Consider the following 19,198-nt stretch of genomic DNA (forward strand, 5'->3'; position numbering starts at 1 on the left):
GTCAGCCTGGTAGAGCTGCTACCAGTTTCTATTAGATATAAGCCCCCCGGTCCATTAACGGGAATTATCGGGCCAGAAACCAGCCCCGGTATCGTGTTAGTTGGACCGTACAATGGACATGAGGATTCGTGGATCGAGATAAAAGATCAGCCCAAAGTTAAACTATATATTTAATCGCCATCACATCGCCTATATACATAAGGATTATAAATACATAATGGTCAGAGATGCAAACACAATAGTAGTGGTACAAAAGATAAAAACAGATATTAAGAGTGAGTTACCAGTCAGATGGAAAGCCTGGCTTGCGGGGGAGGGCTGCCACATGAGAGGCTTGTGGGTCCCTCTGTGGAGATGACTTCCCTCACATGATGTGTTGTCGCAACCTCCCAGAGAAAAAGCCCTGGGCTAGAACTGCAGGAGCTTTTAAACTCTCTGGGTCACTCCCCCTCCTACCCCTTGGACTGGACCTAAATCTCCACCCATGGCCTCCCTCAGCTATAAACTCCAAAAACGAAAATGGGTTATACTTCCTTAATGGACGGTCCTAGGGAGCCGGTTCTGGTGTCATCACGATCCAGGCGGGCCCCTGCTACGCGTGGAGACTAAAGACAGTGACCCTACGGGTCTTCAAAAGGCTGTGTCTAGTATCTCCCCATCCCTACGCGCTAGACTGGGCTGGGAGTAAGGCTGACATTCCCCATTCTCTTGGGATCTTGAAAATCTATTTTATAAATAACTAGGACATATAGCATTTCCATAATTTGGTATTGAATTATAATTGTCTGACACAAAGGGAACGGCATGGCTTGGATCTCCAGGGGGTCTTCCTGTTGAAGCCCACCGCTAGCTGGTGGGGGTGTAATTTCTTGGCTTGGAGCTGCTAAGTGAAATATTTGTCACTCACTCTCTCAGGCCCCCTTCCTCCTTCTTGGCTGTAGAAGTATCCAGTTACAACTGTATGCAGTAGATCTTTATAATCCCCTGCCAAATAGGATACAATGATTGACATGGGATTATATCTACAATATTCTTTACATATTTTGTATTTTTATTGCATCGTTTTATTCTGAGAGCGATAACTTATTTTTCAGCTGATGGAGCTGTATGGTGGTTTCATTTTTGCGGGACAAGATGACGTTTTCAGCGGTACCATTTTTATTTACATTTGTCTTTTTGATTGCGTTTTATTCCATTTTGTGTTCGGCGGTATGATGATAAAGCACTGTTTTTTGCATTTTTTTTTTACACCGTGTTCACTAAATGGGTTAATGAGTGGGACAGTTTTAGAGGTCAGGTCGTTCTGGACGTGGTGATGCCAAATATGTTTACTTTTATCATTTTGTTTTTTTCATAATAATATTTATTTATGGGTATAATATATTTTTATTCTTTAAGATTTTTTCATTTTGTTTTATATTTTTCCAATTTTTTTTTTTACTTTCTGACACTTTTTTACTTTGTTCTACTATGGGACTTTCATTTTTTTGCAGGCTGATTGCTTGTATAGCATAGGGATGCAGCAGCATCTCTAAGCTATGCAGGCTGTAAGCTCTGCACTGACACAAGTTAGATAGTTAGTGCTCTGCACATGATCTAACAAACTTGCTGGTGCCTGGTGACCCGGATGTAGTCATGAAGACATCGGGTCACCATGGCAACAAACAAGACCACCCCACTGAGGCAGCGAGGGGTCTCCGATCCAAGGTAGGAGGGCCTGTCTTACCTCTGCCTGCTCCCGAAATGCTGCGATCCACTTCAAATCGCAGCATTTTGGGGGTTAATGTGCCGGGTTGCTCCTGGCACAGAATACTGGGTGTCAGCTGTCAGAATCAGCTGACACTCGGAGATGAACGCGCCAGCACAGCATGTGTGCGGGCGCGATCGCCGAGGTGTAATAATACGTACCTGGTCATTAAGGCCCAGGGCACAGGGATGTCTTATTACGCCTCATGCCAGAAACGGGTTAAAGAAATTTTTGTATGACTGTGACGCTGGATTTCCTGCATTTCCATTGCTGGTGAGCTGGATTTTTCCTATAAAGTCTGTTAGTGCAGTTAATAGTTACCATCCGTTTTCCTCTAGTCAGATAGGTTCAGATCACTTGGACACTAAGTTTGTGTTAAAAAACTCAAAAGAGAATAAAAAAAAGTTAGAGAAGAGCTCCATGTGTTATACACGTATTTTCCCATCAATATTTTGCCACAAATCAATTTATTGTGGAAAACTCATCATGGCTGGCAAACTGAAATGTTACCAGATTCTCTCATCTGCTCCTCAATGTTTGCTGATCCCTCAGTGCACACGGTGTATAATGCAGTCACAGCACCCGGCACTTACTTCCAGCTGTTAGGAGGTGCTGGGAAGTTTCCTTCAGTTTAATGCTGACTGATATTATAGTGAATGATTCCCAGTGAATAGACCATGCTGGCGATGTGGAGCATTATTCTATTCAGGGGTCGCCCACCCGTCACCTCCAGTGACTCCGCTCAGTAAGCGCTGCAGCTGCAAGAACTGGTAATAATCAGTGTGGGGCGTCACATTCCCCCCGCAGCGGCCATTTCATCCATCTGCCACATTCTTACACTGTCTTGTCCACATTTACACCATCTAGTTAGTTAGTTACTTATTTTCTGCCAGAAATGTGAGCTACAATTTTGGTGTAATTTCTGGAGTAGAATGTTAGGCCCCTCCCCTCTCACATAAGCCACACCCCTTTTCAGCTAAGCCACGCCTCTTGTCAGACAAGGCACAGAAAGGGTTTAAAACATGTGAAGCAAATCATGAAATACAGATTTTGCTGCACAGAACTACAGGATTCTGTCATTTAGCTGATAAATCTCTCCCAGTGACTTCTGATTAATATTTAGATTTGTATTGAACATAAACCGCAATCGTATGACCATTAATAGATAACCAGCCTTCTTTATACACGTTCAATTGTTACCATAAGTTATTTTCCCCCAAAATATCTCTGCAGATCCTCTAAATGAATCTATGTAAAATATGAAGAGCTATATATGGAGAGCTATATATGCCCCCACATTATCTGCACAGGGCCACATAATATACAGTATTTGGGGAACATTATAGTAAAATGTATTATAGCACTATAACAGCATCCGGTCCCTTTAAATCTTCAGATACTTCTGTCACCATGGTAACTGCATTTCTGAACAACCAATAGGATTGCTCAGTTTGAATTTGGAAAAAAAAAAAAAAAAAGAAGTCAGTCTGTTATATCTCATCCGAGTGTGAAGACAGACACCTGCAGTCAGCGCGAGATTCCAGGTATAAGACGTCTATAAGATAACGGAGGAGCCACATCCCATCACACGCACTCACAGACCACAACCAAGACGTCCTGAGAAATCTGCTCATCACCAACTTATTATTCCCCAACACACAATAGGATGAGATATCAGGGGGTGAGGCCGCACTCGTCACATCTCCCATCTGGATGGATCCGGCGACTAGATCCCGATATTTACCCCCCGCTCTGCTCCTCCATGGGGAACGGCCCCGGCGCACACAGGATGGCCGCAGTGTAGTATTGCTAGTACTCTGCACGATACCCCATCCTCCATATATACCACATACTAAAGGGGAGCTCCCAACAAGTTATCACCTATCTGCGGGATAAGATCAGAGTCCGACCACTGGGAACCACCAATCGCCAGAACAGGGCCCTGTTATCCTGTTAGGAGGCAGCGGCAGTACCCTCGCCCAACCACCGAGGGTGCCAGAGAACGTTGAGTACAGCTCCTGCAGGCCCCAGAGAGGGTGAATGGAGCGGCGGTGGAGCATATGCACCTCCTCTACCATCTAACGGGGATAAAAGTTCTGGTGACGGCTGGAGTTCCCAGCGGACGGACCCCACTGATCTATAAGTCATCACCTATCCCAGGTATAAGTGATAACTTGTTCCAACTGAAAATCCCCCTGTAATGGAGCCGACATATGTAGCAGTCAGTATCCTATACATTTCCCAATGTTGCCCTTCCCCTGCACCAGAATTTATAGTCAAAACCCCTGCTGACTATTCCTGATGTTTTATAGGATTTGGCTACATTGTCAGTGAAGATGTCAGCAGTCACCATGTGCCCCGGATACGTCCCCCCTGAGGAGATACTGAGAAGACTGGCGTATTGTACGAAGCTTCTCCCTTCTCCCCTCTACAAGAAGGAGCGCCTCATGCCAACCAACCCAGAAGCCCAAAGAAGGTATACTGTAAGGAGAGAAGAACGGCCCGCTCCACCCATAAGCATCCAAGCCAGGGAGAAAAGGAAACGGGAAGAAGAAGAACAAATGGCTCTAAGAGAAATGCTGGACTATCTGGATGAAGAGGAAGACAAGAAAGAAGAGCAGAAGGCGGCAAAGAAGATCAAACTGGACATTAAGCTCCCGAGAAGCAGCACAAGAAGAAGCAGGACCAGGCCGCACAACTTCCACCACCAAGTCAGCCAAGTCTTCCCTATGACAAGAAAGAAGAACATCCTGTGGACCGTCCTGCTGGGACCTCTCTGCCGATAACATCAGATGCGGCATTACCGGCCCATAAGTATAAAAACACCAGTAATAATAATAGCAGGAGAATAGTAATATAGTGGGAATAGATCAGTATTAGACTAACAAGAGTAATTATATTAGTGATAATAAGAAAGTCATAAAAGTAGTAATAAAATATCCGTAGTAATAGTACAGTAGTAGGTGGAATAGCAGTGTGATCCGGGGTCCTAGGACTGATCGCCTTTTCTCGGGGTCAAGAAGGAATTTTTCCCCTGTGACACAAATTGGCTGAATGTGTCCTGGGGTTTTTGCCTTCTTCTGGATCAACAGTGTAGGAATAGGGTAGTATTAATGATAATAGAAAAGTTAGAATAATAGTTATAAAATAGCAGTATTAATAATAGTAAGAATATAAAATAGTTATATCTATAAAAAGAACAAAACACTAAATTAAAATAATTATAGTAGTACCTCAATCAGTAGTGTAAAGTGAAATAGTCATAGAAAAGTTAGAATAGTACTATAAGATAGCAGGACGTAAGTAATAAATATAAAATCTATAAAAAGAACAAAACCTAATCTAAAAGTTAGAATAGTTCTGTAATAAAATAGCGGGATATTAATAATAGTATAATATCTATAAAAAGAACAAAACCCTATATATAAAATAATAATAACTATAGTAGTAGTATAATTAGCACTGCAATATTAATTAGATAACTAGTAATAACATAATTAGGTTTGATCCAGGGTCCTAGGACTGATCGCCTTTTCTCGGGGTCAAGAAGGAATTTTTCCCCAGTGACACAAATTGGCTGAATGTGTCCTGGGGTTTTTGCCTTCTTCTGGATCAAAAGCTTTCGACATAGGGATTTTAGTAATACCATTATTAGAGTCACAAGAGTAATAAAAAAAAATGATAAAACTAATAAACAAAGTAAATAATAAAAGGTACATTTTTAATAAATCGTAAAAATGGTAGTAATAATAAGATATTTGTGAGGCCGAGTTCCAGTTAGTAAATAAATTAGTGTTAGGTTAGTGTAGGGACCCATCTGAAGAGGTCGCCTTGTCGTTGGCAGATGGGCTCGCACAATTTGCTCAAAATGTGCGCTAAGAACCTCATATTTACAGTACAGACCAAAAGTTTGGACACACCTTCTCATTTAAAGATTTTTCTGTATTTTCATGACTATGAAAATTGTACATTCACTCTGAAGGCATCAAAACTATGAATTAACACATGTGGAATTATATACTTAACAAAAAAGTGTGAAACAACTGAAAATATGTCTTGTATTCAAGGTTCTTCAAAATAGCCACCTTTTGCTTTGATGACTGCTTTGCACACTCTTGGCATTCTCTTGATGAGATTCAACTTTTGGTCTGTACTGTATATCTATAGTAAATCTAGCAGTAATACCATTCAGGAGATATAGATATACATGTATACGCTCGTTTTGTGAATAACTTTTTGTGCAGCACCACAGCAGCAGGTATACAGGTATAGGGAGCTCACATCTAATGATAGTGTTACAGTGATATTATAGCTGGGCCTTAACGGGAATCTGTCAGCAGGTTTTTGCTATGTAATCTGACAGCAGCATGATGTAGGGACAGAGACCCTGATTCCAGCGATGTACCACTTACTGGGTGCAGCAATTGTGATAGAATCACACTTTTCTCTGTAGCAGAGCTCAGATGTTGAGCCCTGTATAACCCCGAACACACCATTGATTGGCAGCTTTCTATGTACACTGTATATTGACAGAAAGCCGCTAACCAGTGATGGTGGTGTGGTTGGACTAGGAGACACGACACACCTAGTCTTGTAGTGATAACGTCCTGCTGATAAAATACTGATTGTATTAAAACAGCAAAACACACCCAGTAATTGACACATCACTGGAATCAGACTCTCTACCCTTAACCTGCTGAAAGATTAAGAATAACTGGTTCCCGAGAAGCATCGAAAATATACTTCACAGTCAGGATCCAGCACCCGCTCAATAGTGCACATTTTCATCAGGCAGGTGTCGTCAGGGCACCTATGAGATCTGCAGCAGTCGTACAGCTGTATTACACAGTCCCGCTGCTGGAGGAGCTATTCCTGATCCTGGCAGTTTAACCCCTTATACCCCACCGTCAGTAGCAACCACAGCATCTAGATGGTTTGGACAGAAGGAGAGGGAGATACGATTACGGTGCTGATGAGTTTCTATAGAAGTTGGGGTCCTAACAGTGACCCCCATGACTGACATCTTACTGCTCCTATTAGACCTTGACTGAAGAAAGGTCTATTAGGACATCGGTCAAAGTAATGTCACCTGCTCTGCAGCTACTGGAAATACCTAGGTCTGATTACTTTCCCATTTGCAAAATGTGATTTTGCGCTGCACCTACAGCAGGACTGTTTTACCATCATCATCAGTGACAGGACCTCCAGGCTTTCCTGAGATTGATCAGTGGAGGAAGAAGCTTTCAGTTCCTTGTTCCACCATTCAGTTCACCTGTATGTCTCTGCTAACAGCTGATTGGACTGGTTAGTGCAACCAGCTGTGACATGCCACTGCCGCCTTGCACTGTGTGCAGGCACAGGAGGCTGAAGGAGGAGGGTCTGGCAGAAACTGGGTGTGGTGTTAGTTGTGACTTCATGACTAGTCTCCGAACAGAACACGAAAAGACTAGTCAGGATGTGACCAGGTCCTCCAAAACCAGGAGTGAGGCTGGTCACATGCTGAAGTATAGTATGTAGGCAACGGTGCAGAATGCTGACAGTGAGTATATTACAAGGGTTCAGCATTCTGCAACTTATACACACACATTGAAAAGTATAAAAGCTCGGACAACCCCTTTAAAGAGGTATTCCTATTTTGTTAACACACACCATACACTTTTTGCACATAATGGTCCTAAGCCCAGAAGTAGCAGAATTCTCTACACTTGTCTCCATTAGTAGCAATGATATCACTCGATGCCTCGTAGTCCTCCAGCTGAGAAATTGTCATTTCTCATTACACAAAACTTCATTTATGGACATCTATGGTGATTTCTTTGCCTGTGTGGATTGGATGGGCTGTTACCGACATCTGGTGAGAATTTCATGGCAATAGCACCTTTAGAAATATATTTACTTAGAATAGTAGTGACGTGATGAATACTTATTCCACCGCTGTTTGTTCCGGGAAATAGTCATGGGATAGCCGCCATAAGAAAGCTTGTCCAGCCGTCACTATTCCTCCTGCCCCCGCTATACACAGGCACACTCCACAGCCAAGAGGGCATTTATTCTCACCAGAGAGATAGCCGCTGTCAGACGCCTCTGGTGACAGCTTCTCTCAGAAGAAAAGGATTGGGCATGCTGATATCCAATATGCCTGATCTTTCCTTCCCAGACATGAAGAAACACCATACATGTTAGGTGGTGAATATGAGCAGGCTTGGTCCACATCCACCCAGTGAGTGTGAGCATTGTTACCGGGAGTTCACACTAATAAATCCCTTGTGCATTCGCAATGTGATCTACAAGCAGAGATTCATGGCTGACCCTATGATTCCCGCTGCAGGTTTAGGCTCTGTGTACACAGTGCCTTTATCAGGCCGGTACGCTCCACAACTCGTCTGAAGAACAACCACCCAATAAATAGATAGAATGACCATATACCCTGCAATGTAATCCGCCTCGCTGTGCACATGGTCAGTCCTTTAACCATTTCACGTTTATGAAGAGGCCACGCGGTTAGAAGTGACCGCTCCTTTCTCCAGGCGGTTTCTGCTCGGAGTTCTCCCTGTCTCGGTTTCTGCAGCTTCTTCCTGTAGTAAAGCTGAGCGGGTCGCCGGCATCTACAAGACGTGGTGTGCACAGACCCTTATACTTATATCCAGAACACGGAGGACCACGGGAGCATTTTTCTTGCACACGTGAAGATCACGGAGGTGTGAATGAGACCCCACTCGTATCCAAGGTGCGGAGCTCCGAACAGTCATCGTTTCTGGGGCGTCACCGGCAGATCTCTTCTAGGAGATCACAGTGGATCCGAGATCTCCAGCATTTCTCCATCTTTATGTCTCACTATATTGTGGCTGATATCAGCGACTCCACCCTTATAAATGTACAGAGGCCACAGGTGCAACACACCAGACCCCCTGACCACAACATCCCGGACCCCCTGACAACCAGGGCACAACACCCCGGACCCCCTGACCACCAGGCGGTCACTATGGGGGCTAATAGACTATGTTACTGGAGGAGAAAAGGATTTCTATAGAATCAGTAGGAAACACCCTGAAGGTTTCTCTTTGCAGCTTTTCTCCAGGATTTTCCTCACCCGTCATTTATCGCTTCTCATTATTGCCAGAATCCCAGTGGGTGAGGACGATCCCGGACAGCGCCCCCAATAGTGAAGTGCACCGAGGAGTTCACAAGATTCCTTTATATGTTGCAGGGGATTAAACGTCCTGCAGATTGAGGGGTTGGGGTCCTCAGACCCCCAACAATCATGCAGCAGACTTTATAGAAACCCCTGAGCAGCAGAAGCAGTGAGCGGCTGCAGGAGCGTGCACACAGTGCGGTGTGAGGACCAGAGACTTTCTATGGAGTCCATACACAATGTGCTGAGCGCTCTGGCAGGGAAATAACCTCTCTATTGGTGGTGGATCATAGGACCGCTGCAGACAATCAGTAGCTAGAGATCGGCTGCAGACATCACATTCTATATGTAGGTATGGGCTGAGTGTGGGATGGAAATACTGAACAGCCCCTGCTGATCCCCCCCTAGTCCTCCATGCTGCTGGTCGGGTCCCACCAGGCTCCTTGCCCAGTACTGTTGGCATGTGACTGCTGCAGCCAAGTCAGTGGCCATACCTGCTACCACCACTGCTTGGATGGGACAGGCACGAGCCAACAATTGAAGAAGAGAAGAAACAGGCGGGGACCCGGCCAGCAGGACGGAAGAATGGAGGGGGGGGTATATCAGCAGGAGGGAGGAATGGAGGGGGGGTAATATCAGCAGCACGGAGGAATGGAGGAGGGATATCAGCAGCACGGAGGAATGGAGTGGGGGGGGTATCAGCAGCACGGAGGAATGGAGTGGGGGGGTGTATCAGCAGCACGGAGGAATGGAGTGGGAAGGATATCAGCAGCACAGAGGAATAGAGTGGGGGGATATCAGCAGCACGGAGGAATAGAGTGGGGGGGATATCAGCAGCATGGAGGAATGGAGTGGGGGGGATATCAGCAGCACGGAGGAATGGAGGGGGGGATATCAGCAGCATGGAGGAATGGAGGGGGGATATCAGCAGCACGGAGGAATGGAGGGGGGGATATCAGCAGCACAGAGGAATGGAGGGGGTATATCAGCAGCATGGAGGAATGGAGGGGGGATATCAGCAGCACGGAGGAATGAAGGAGGGGGTATACCAGCAGCACGGAGGAATGGAGGGGGGGATATCAGCAGCACGGAGGAATGGAGGGGGGGATATCAGCAGGGCGGAGGACTGAGGGGAGGGAGATCAGCAGGAGAGAAGGTGCTGGGGTATATCTCATAGCACACTGGGACCGCACTAACATTAACGGCAGAAAATACAGTTGATAAAATATTCAGTTATCAGAAAATAATATAATAACATTTATACCCATCACTGGAGTGGAAGTCCATATGTGCCACGGCCACCGGGCCAGGAGGAACAGCAGGAGGGTCCTTCACCTCCTCGTGTCTATTACTCAGGGGCTACTCACATCTTATAGGGTCACATTGTAACCCGGAATGTAACGAACAGAATGGCACATAGCAACGCTGCAGCTAATCCCTGGTATATAACGATCACAATGGCACATAGCGACGCTGCAGCTAATCCCTTGTATATAACGATCACAATGGCACATAGCGACGCTGCAGCTAATCACTAGGACTTGGTTACAATCCGCTTCTTACAGCCAATCCCAGCTGTAGAATACTGGCAGATCAGCAGGTGATCGAGTCTCCCCGGGCACAGTGAGCGGCACAAGTCTCCCGGGCACTGGCAGCGTTACCAGGGCAGGTGCCAGTCTCACCCCATCACCCCAGACACCACACGCTATGGGCATCTTCTCCTGCCAGCGTCCCTGGCACTGCTGCGCCCCCATCTGACCAGTATGTGCGCACATCACACAGGACCCATCACCTGCTGCCAGTCCCGGCTGCCATCGCCTCTGCCAGCAGCAATCAGCAGCCGGAGGCTTCTCAGCCCGGGACATGGGCTGTGGGCACGGGGCTGCTACTTACCTGTGCCCGCAGCAGCGGCCGGTGATGGATGGAGGCAGCGGTCAGGCTCTCCCCGGCGCCCTGATAGGAAGGGCGGCTCACTGACAGGATCTCTCCGCGGAGTGTGGAGGAGACAGGGCGGCTGTCATCTCTGCTGCCCACAATCCACTGCGTTATATCAGACTGGAGACTCAACATTACAGCCTGGAAAAGTGTGCCGCCACCTAGTGGCCAGCGACTGCACTCAGCAATTGTAATGGAAGCAACAGCAGAGATGCCCCGCCACCTAGTGGCCAGCGACTTCACCTGCACGCTAGTATTGGCTGCAACAGCAGAGGTGCCCCGCCATCTAGCGGCCATGTGCGGTAATGTCGGCAGCGGGACATGGAGGGAAGGAGTGATGTGCTCTGTTGCTTGTCTGCTGGACCTTGTAGTTCTAATGGATGGGGAGGACATTGTCCCCAGGGTGTCCTGCACATTAGTAGATGGCTGCACCAGGTCCTGGGTCACATAGTCCTATTGCTTCCTCTTTGCTTTCCAACTTTCTTAGTTTTTTTATTTGCAGTGTTTGCTGTAGTTTTTATCCTTACTATTTTGGGGTCCATACTGTGAAGATCTGAGATGGTGCATTTCAATAATTACTTAGGCAGGTTAATAATAATAATGATTTTTATTTTTATAGCGCCAACATATTCCGCAGCACTTTACAATTAAGCGGGGACATGTACATACAATAAGTTCAATACAAGGTAAGACAGTTTAAACTGTTACATGAGGAGTGAGGTCCCTGCTCCTAAGCTTACCATCTACAAGCAACACTATTTTATTCCTTACATCCATGGTAATACAGCAATTCCAGGTAAATGTCCAAAATACAATTGTCTCAGTCCACAAGATCCCCTCCCCGGGGAGGTAATTCCACTGCATTTGTGCCAAGCGATAATCACTATCCCCCAACTTTTGGTTGGCCCACATATTTCGTATCTCCAGCAAGTATAGTCTGTAGTCACAGTCCACGATTCTCCATATGACACATAAAACGATAGAAGCAAAGGTATCCAGTAGCAACAGTCCTTTAAGAAAATGTATCAAATCCAGACAATGGATCACGGATCCCACAACTGTAGCACATTTATTCAGCTCAGGTGATAGCTGATCTCTACGCCATAAGCCATCGATTCATCCATGGTCCAGATCCTCAGACTAGATACTATCCCTTCAACGACATTCCACCAGCTCTAACCATGTGGCTTCTTTTCTCCTTCACTGGGATCAACCCTCTGAATGGACAGAACTGCTCTCACCCTCCCCCCAAAGCTAGTGGAGGTATTTTTCTCAGGTCAAACACATCACCTGGGTCTAGATGTGAGACTCCCTGTGGTGACGGCTCCACTGGATATACTTTCAACATTCACACAATGGGCCTATTATAATGCCTCAATAATACTGCCATACAGTGGTCAAATTAATTCCACCAAACAATCCCTAAATACCCACCATATGAAACCTCTAAAGAATAGTAACACATTACTAAAAATGACGATACAATAACTAAATAATGGCACCATACAGTCCATAAGAAAATAATTCCATAAAGTGGTCAAATAATTCTGTCATAAAATAATACCGCACGTACGGTGTTCAAAATGTTACATAGACTATAAAAATAGAAGCAATTACATTAGTATGAACAGAATTGTACAGTCCACAAAATGATGACACAAAGTTTCAGAATAATAGTATCCATAGTGCCAAAAACTACTACCATATGCTGGCCAAATAATATAGCCACACAGTTCTATGGAAAATAGTGCAATACAGTGCACAAAATAATTCTACCCCACAGTCCATAAATACACGTCAGAAAGTCCCCAAATAATAGTGCTGTACAATACTGAAATACACCGGCCAAATAACTGTGCCATAGTCCTGACATCACATCGTAAAGTTTATTGTATTACAGTTTTAAATATTAGTACAATACAAATCATTACCTAAAAATACTGTTATACCCTGGCCGAATAATTGATAGATTAATGTCCCAAATACTGCACAAACAGCATAAAAGCTCCCAGATCAGTGTCAGCTCCCATACTCCGGAGGGCCCAATTCCCAACAAAATAAGCAAAATGTTGTGGACCAGGGTCCTCTCTCTGTGGAAAAGCCGCAGCGTATTATAGCAGCAGGAAAGCGGATGGAAGTTTACAAAATGTAATCTGCACGCTGAAAATAAATGTCTCTGCTGATTTCATGCAGAAATTGTTTGCAATGTAGAATTAAAATCTGCATCATGTCAATGTATGTGACACATTTATGTGACGTCCCTTTAGCGTTTCCAAGCATCTCCTGCCCATTAAACCCTAAAAGACAGACATCGCTCAAATGACGTGGATAGCATCCGAGTGCTGTGCATTTTCCTTACAAACTTTCACTCAAAGGGGCGAGTTTTATCTACAAATCCGATGGAAAATGGATATATCCATGTTTTATCTTTGTGAACATTGTGAACATGACCATAAATTACAGCCCCAATTCCCAAAAAGTTGGGGCCGTGTGTAAAAATGGAAAGAAAACAAGAATGCAATGATTGGGAAATCTCTTATAGCCACATTTTATTCACAACAGAACATAGATCACAGATCAGAGGGTGAACATCAGACATTTTCCATTTCATTTGAAAAACTTACCTAATGTAGAAATTGACGGCAGCAACACAACTCAAAATCAGATCATGGTCATGTCTACCACTGTGTGGCATCTCCTCTTCTTTGTACAGCAGTCAGGAAACCTCCTGTGGAAAGCTTTAACAAGCCTAGGAGACATCATCCGTCCTTACCCAGGAGTTGTCTTCGGGACCGAAACCCTTCCAGGAACCAAGATACTGTAATATCCCTCTATGCCATCTTGAATTCAAAATACGAGAAATTTCATATTCACCGTCTTCCACCACAGGAGGAACTGTGACAGTGGCGTCCCTATTAGAAACGTCAGCCTTTTTCAACAAGGAAACATGAAACACAGGATTAATCTTCCAGGAAGTAGGGACATCCAACCTGACAGCAGATGGGTTAACAACCTGAAGCACTTTAAATGGACCCACAAACTTAGGACCCAGTTTTTTAGAGGAAATCATCAACCGCAAGTTCTTTGAGGACAACCAAACCATGTCACCCACAGTAAACAAAACCTCTTTACGTTTCCTGTTAAAATACTTCTTGGACTTCTTGTTAGCCTCTTGCAGGTTACAACGTACATTAGTCCAAACTCTCTCCAAATCACCGGAAAAATTCTCCTCCTCCGGCACCGCCGACCCCAATTTGGAGAACGAACCAAAAGACGGATGTCTCCCAGTGCAACAAAAAAAAGGAGAACACCCAGCAGAGGAGGATGTATGATTGTTAAGAGCAAATTCTGCGAGAGGCAGAAACTCAGACCACACCTCTTGATTGTCCGCCACAAAACAACGCAAAAACTGTTCAACATCCTGGTTCTTTCTTTCAGTCTGTCCATTAGACTCAGGATGATAACCAGATGAAAATGACAAATGAACTCCCAACCAGTCACAAAAAGCACGCCAAAAGCGAGCCACAAACTGAGGTCCTCTATCAGAAACAATATACGTGGGAACGCCATGGAGCTTGACAATCTCCTTAACAAACGCCTTAGCGAGTGTCTTGGCGCAGGGCAACTTAATGAATGGAATCAAATGACACATCTTACTAAAACAGTCTACGACCACCCAGATGACAGTAAAACCCTCCGGCCCAGGAAGATCAGTAATAAAATCCATAGAGAGATGCGTCCAAGGCGCACTAGGAACCTCCAGAGGGCAAAGCAACCACGCAGCAGGAGTATGTGAAGCCTTTGACCTGGCACACACAGTACACTGACGCACCCACTTGATGACTTCCTTCTGCCATCCAGTCCACCAAAAACTGCCACTGATAAGTCTCTTGGTCTCGGAAACTCCTGGATGACCTGCCAACCGAGACTCATGACTCTCCACAAACAAAGCTCTCCTAAAGGCTCTAGGCACAAACAACCTCCCATGGGGAGTGTTAGATGGAGCATCATCTTGAGCATTCAGAATCCCATTCTCCAAATCGGAGTCCAATGCCGCCACCACAACTCCTTTCTGCAAAATGCTCTCCTCCTCCTCGGCACCGACCGTAGAAGAGAAGCTGCGAGATAAAGCATCGGCTTTAACATTCTTAGTACCAGGGATATAGGTAACAGAAAAATGAAACCGAGAAAAAAAAAGTGCCCACCTAGCTTGACGGGCATTCAAGCGCTTGGCAGCATCCAGATAGATCAAATTCTTATGATCTGTGAAAACCTGAATAGGAAATCTAGCGCCTTTCAAAAAATGACGCCAGTGTTCAAACGCAAGTTTAATAGCCAGGAACTCCCGATTTCCAACATCATAATTCAGTTTGGTTTCCGAAATTTTTTTCGAAAAGAAGGCACAAGGATGTACTCCACCCTTGTTCTCCTGAGACAAAACTGCTCCGACCCCCACCGATGAAGCATCGACCTCGACCAAAAAAGTTTTGTTCTCATCAGGCGGTATAAGGATAGGGGCAGAACTGAACCTCTCTTTGAGATACTCAAACGCTTCAATGGCTTCAGTAGTCCACTGGACCGTATTCGCACCTTTCCTGGTGAGATCGGTTAGAGGTTTAACAATTACAGAAAAATTCTTAATGAATTTCCTGTAATAATTGGCAAAACCCAAAAACCTCTGTATAGATTTCAAACCAATAGGCCTAGGCCATTCCTGCACAGCCTGAACCTTCACAGGGTCCATCTCAAAGCCCTCGCTGGAGACAATGTAGCCCAAAAAACTAATTCTCTGCACAGCGAACTCACATTTCTCCAGCTTAGCAAAGAGTGAATTATCACTCAATAACTGCAAAACTTCACATACACTCTGCCAATGGGACTCCAGATCTGGTGAATAAATCAAAATGTCATCCAAATACACAACCACATTCTTGTGGAATGGAATTTTTGTGTAAGTAGTTGTATCAGACAAAAGCTCCAACATTTGGTTGTGATACATGTCTGCATCCATAACTACTACTAGTCCGCCTTTATCTGACATCTTAATAATGACATCCTCCATCCGTTTTAGTTCCTGTAATGCCTTCATTTGTTTTTTGTTCAAATTACTTTTTGAGCTGTTATTTTCCACCTGCATATGGAGATTTTTTAGTTCACGTTGAATAGTTTCCTGGAATTTATCCATTGCTCCCGTTCTCGATTGTATAGGATAAAAAAAAAGATTCCGCCCTGAAAAAAACTCTGCTGAATTGATGCTAGGTTGTGGAGAGCGATTTTCCGTTTCCAAATCTTGAAGGTGTAGTAATGCTGATTGTTCCTGAAAATTAAGAGTCCGAAATTCATTGGTTATTTTGTCATGATCTATATTGTTAGGTGCAGATAAAAAAATGTCTTTTTACCGTCAGGTTTCTTACAAATTTATTGACATCTTTCATCTTTTTATTACTTTGAGAAAAAAATCTATGCAAAAAACAAATGAAGGCATTACAGGAACTAAAACGGATGGAGGATGTCATTATTAAGATGTCAGATAAAGGCGGACTAGTAGTAGTTATGGATGCAGACATGTATCACAACCAAATGTTGGAGCTTTTGTCTGATACAACTACTTACACAAAAATTCCATCAAATCCCTCCACAGATTACAAAATAACAACCCATGCTATAATAAACGAAGGTTTTGTTTTAGGGGTTATTACAGCTAAACAAAAAGACTTTCTCATTGTTGAGCATCCCATGCTACCACTTTTATATGGTCTACCCAAGACACACAAGGGCATCAATCCCCCCACAATGAGACCAATCATTTCTAATATTAATTCTGTTACAGAGCATCTTGGTAATTGGATGGATACATTATTTCAACCGCTAGTGTAGAGATCTGCAGGTTTTCTTAAAGATTCAAGAGACGTTGTGGACCAATTAACAAATATCACATGGCAGGAGGGATATACATGGTTAGGGTGTGATGTAGTGTCTTTGTACACAAGTATACCATATGATGTCGCTCTGCAAGCATTGGATTTCCATCTTAATAAGTATAGTAATTATACCTTGGATTTAATTAATTATCTTTTGTCTTGTACACAATATCTTATGACTAATAATTTTTTTATGTACAATCAGGAATTTTATCTCCAATGTAGAGGAGTATCCATGGGATCTAGCTATTCCCCATCGTTGGCAAATATGGTAATGTCCCATTGGGAATATGTTGCATTGTACACCTTCGCCAATCCATGGGCTCGTGATGTTTTCTGGTATGGCAGATACATAGATGATTTGATCTTCATCTGGAGTGGGGATGCGTCTGCCATACCGGAATTCATCAAGTATTTAAATAACAATGAATTCAATCTTTCTTTCACTTACACCTTTGATTCTAAGTGTATATCATTTCTTGATCTAAAATTGGGGATTCTTCACGGCTCCATCACTACTTCCACATTTTCCAGACCCATATCTGGGAATACCATTCTACATGCCAAAAGCGGACATTCGCGCCATACTATAAAAGCTATACATGTGGGGGAACTGACAAGAATCAAACGTAACTGTAACAATGCAAATAAATTGGATGAAGAATTCATCAGGTGTAAAAGTAAATTGAAATCTAGGGGTTATCCGGATTGGTCTTTAACCCCTTAACAACATCTGACGTACTAATACGCGTCTGTGCCCTGGGACTTAAGAGCCAGACCCGTATTAGTACGTCATCGCGATCGCGCGCGCACACAGGCTGTGCGGGCGCGATCGCCGCCGCGTGTCAGCTGATTGTCACAGCTGACACCCGGTACTATGTGCAGGGAGCGGTCCTGCACCGTTCCCAGCACATTAACCCCTGCGATGCTGCGATCGAAGTCGATCGAAGTCGATCGCGGCATTGCGGGGGCAAGGGGAGGTGATCGCCGATACTCACCTCCTCTTCCGGCTTCCAGCGCAGTCTGCAAAGGCTTCCCGGGTGTTGCCATGACGACCCGATGTCGTCATGACAACATCCGGGTCACTAGACAGCAGGAAGATTGTTTGGACATGCCCAGTGCATCTCCAAACAATCTTCACACTGTGCACCGCTGATAGCCTGCATGGCATAGGGATGGTGCTCCATTCCTGTGCCATGCAGGCGATCAGAGAAAAAAAAGTGAAAGTCCCAGAGTGGGACAAAGTAATAAAGTGTATAAACTGTCTGAAAGTAGAAAAAAAAAAAAAAAAATTGCAAAAATATAAAAAAAAAATAAAAAAAATAATCCACCAAAAATAAAAATATAATGTACCCATCAATAAATATTATTATAAAAAAAAACAAAAAAAAAACAATAAAAGTACACATATTTGGTATCGCCGCGTCCGGAACAACCTGACCTATAAAACTGTCCTACTAGTTAACCCCTTCAGTGAACACGGTAAAAAAAAAACAAAAAAAACGAAGCAAAAAACAATGCTTTATCACCATACCGCCAAACAAAAAGTGGAATAACACGCGATCAAAAAGACGCATATAAATAAAAATGGTACCGCTGAAAACATCATCTCGTCCCGCAAAAAACAAGCCGCCATACAGCTCAATCAGACGAAAAATAAAAAAGTTATAGCTCTCAGAATAAAGCGATGCTAAAAAATATTTTTTTCTATAAAATAGCTTTTATTGTGTATAAGCGCCAAACATAGAAAAATGATACAAATGTGGTACCGCTGTAAACGTACTGACCCGAAGAATAAAGCTACCTCATCAATTTTACCACACGCAGAACAGAATAAAAAAAAAACAACAATTCCTGAATTGTTGGTTTTTGTTTATTCTGCCTCCCAAAAATCGGAATAGAAAGCGATCAAAAAATGTCACGTGCCTGAAAATGGCACCAATAACAACGTCAAGTCATCCCGCAAAAAACGAACCGTCACATGACTGTCTGCCAAAATCTGGAAAAATTATAGCTCTCAAAATATGGCGATGCAAAAACTAGATTTTACAAAAAATGCGTCTTTTAGTGTGTGACAGCTGTCAGTCATAAAAACCCCATATGATTCTGGCATTGCTGTAATCACACCGACCTGAAGAATAAAGTCGTCTAATCACTTATACCGCACAAGGAATGGCGTCAAAAATAAACTCTTGGGTTAGGATTGGGCTAGGGTTAGGGCTGGGTTTGGGGCTAGGGTTGTGCTGGGGCTAGGGTTGTGCTGGGGCTAGGGTTGTGCTAGGGCTAGGGTTGTGCTATGGTTAGGGTTGTGCTAGGGTTAGGGCTGGGGTTGGGATTTTTTTCAAAAGTAAGAAAAAAAGATGACGATATGGTGACTAGTGTTGAGCGCAAGTGCTCGCTACTTGAGTTTGCATCGGGTGCTCTGGTATGCATTGAGTATCGTGGGTATTTGAGTGACATGCT

Source organism: Phyllobates terribilis, unplaced genomic scaffold, assembly GCF_046119375.1.
Source record: "Phyllobates terribilis strain yellow unplaced genomic scaffold, ASM4611937v1 Scaffold_8__6_contigs__length_399053987, whole genome shotgun sequence".
Lineage (NCBI taxonomy): Eukaryota > Metazoa > Chordata > Amphibia > Anura > Dendrobatidae > Phyllobates > Phyllobates terribilis.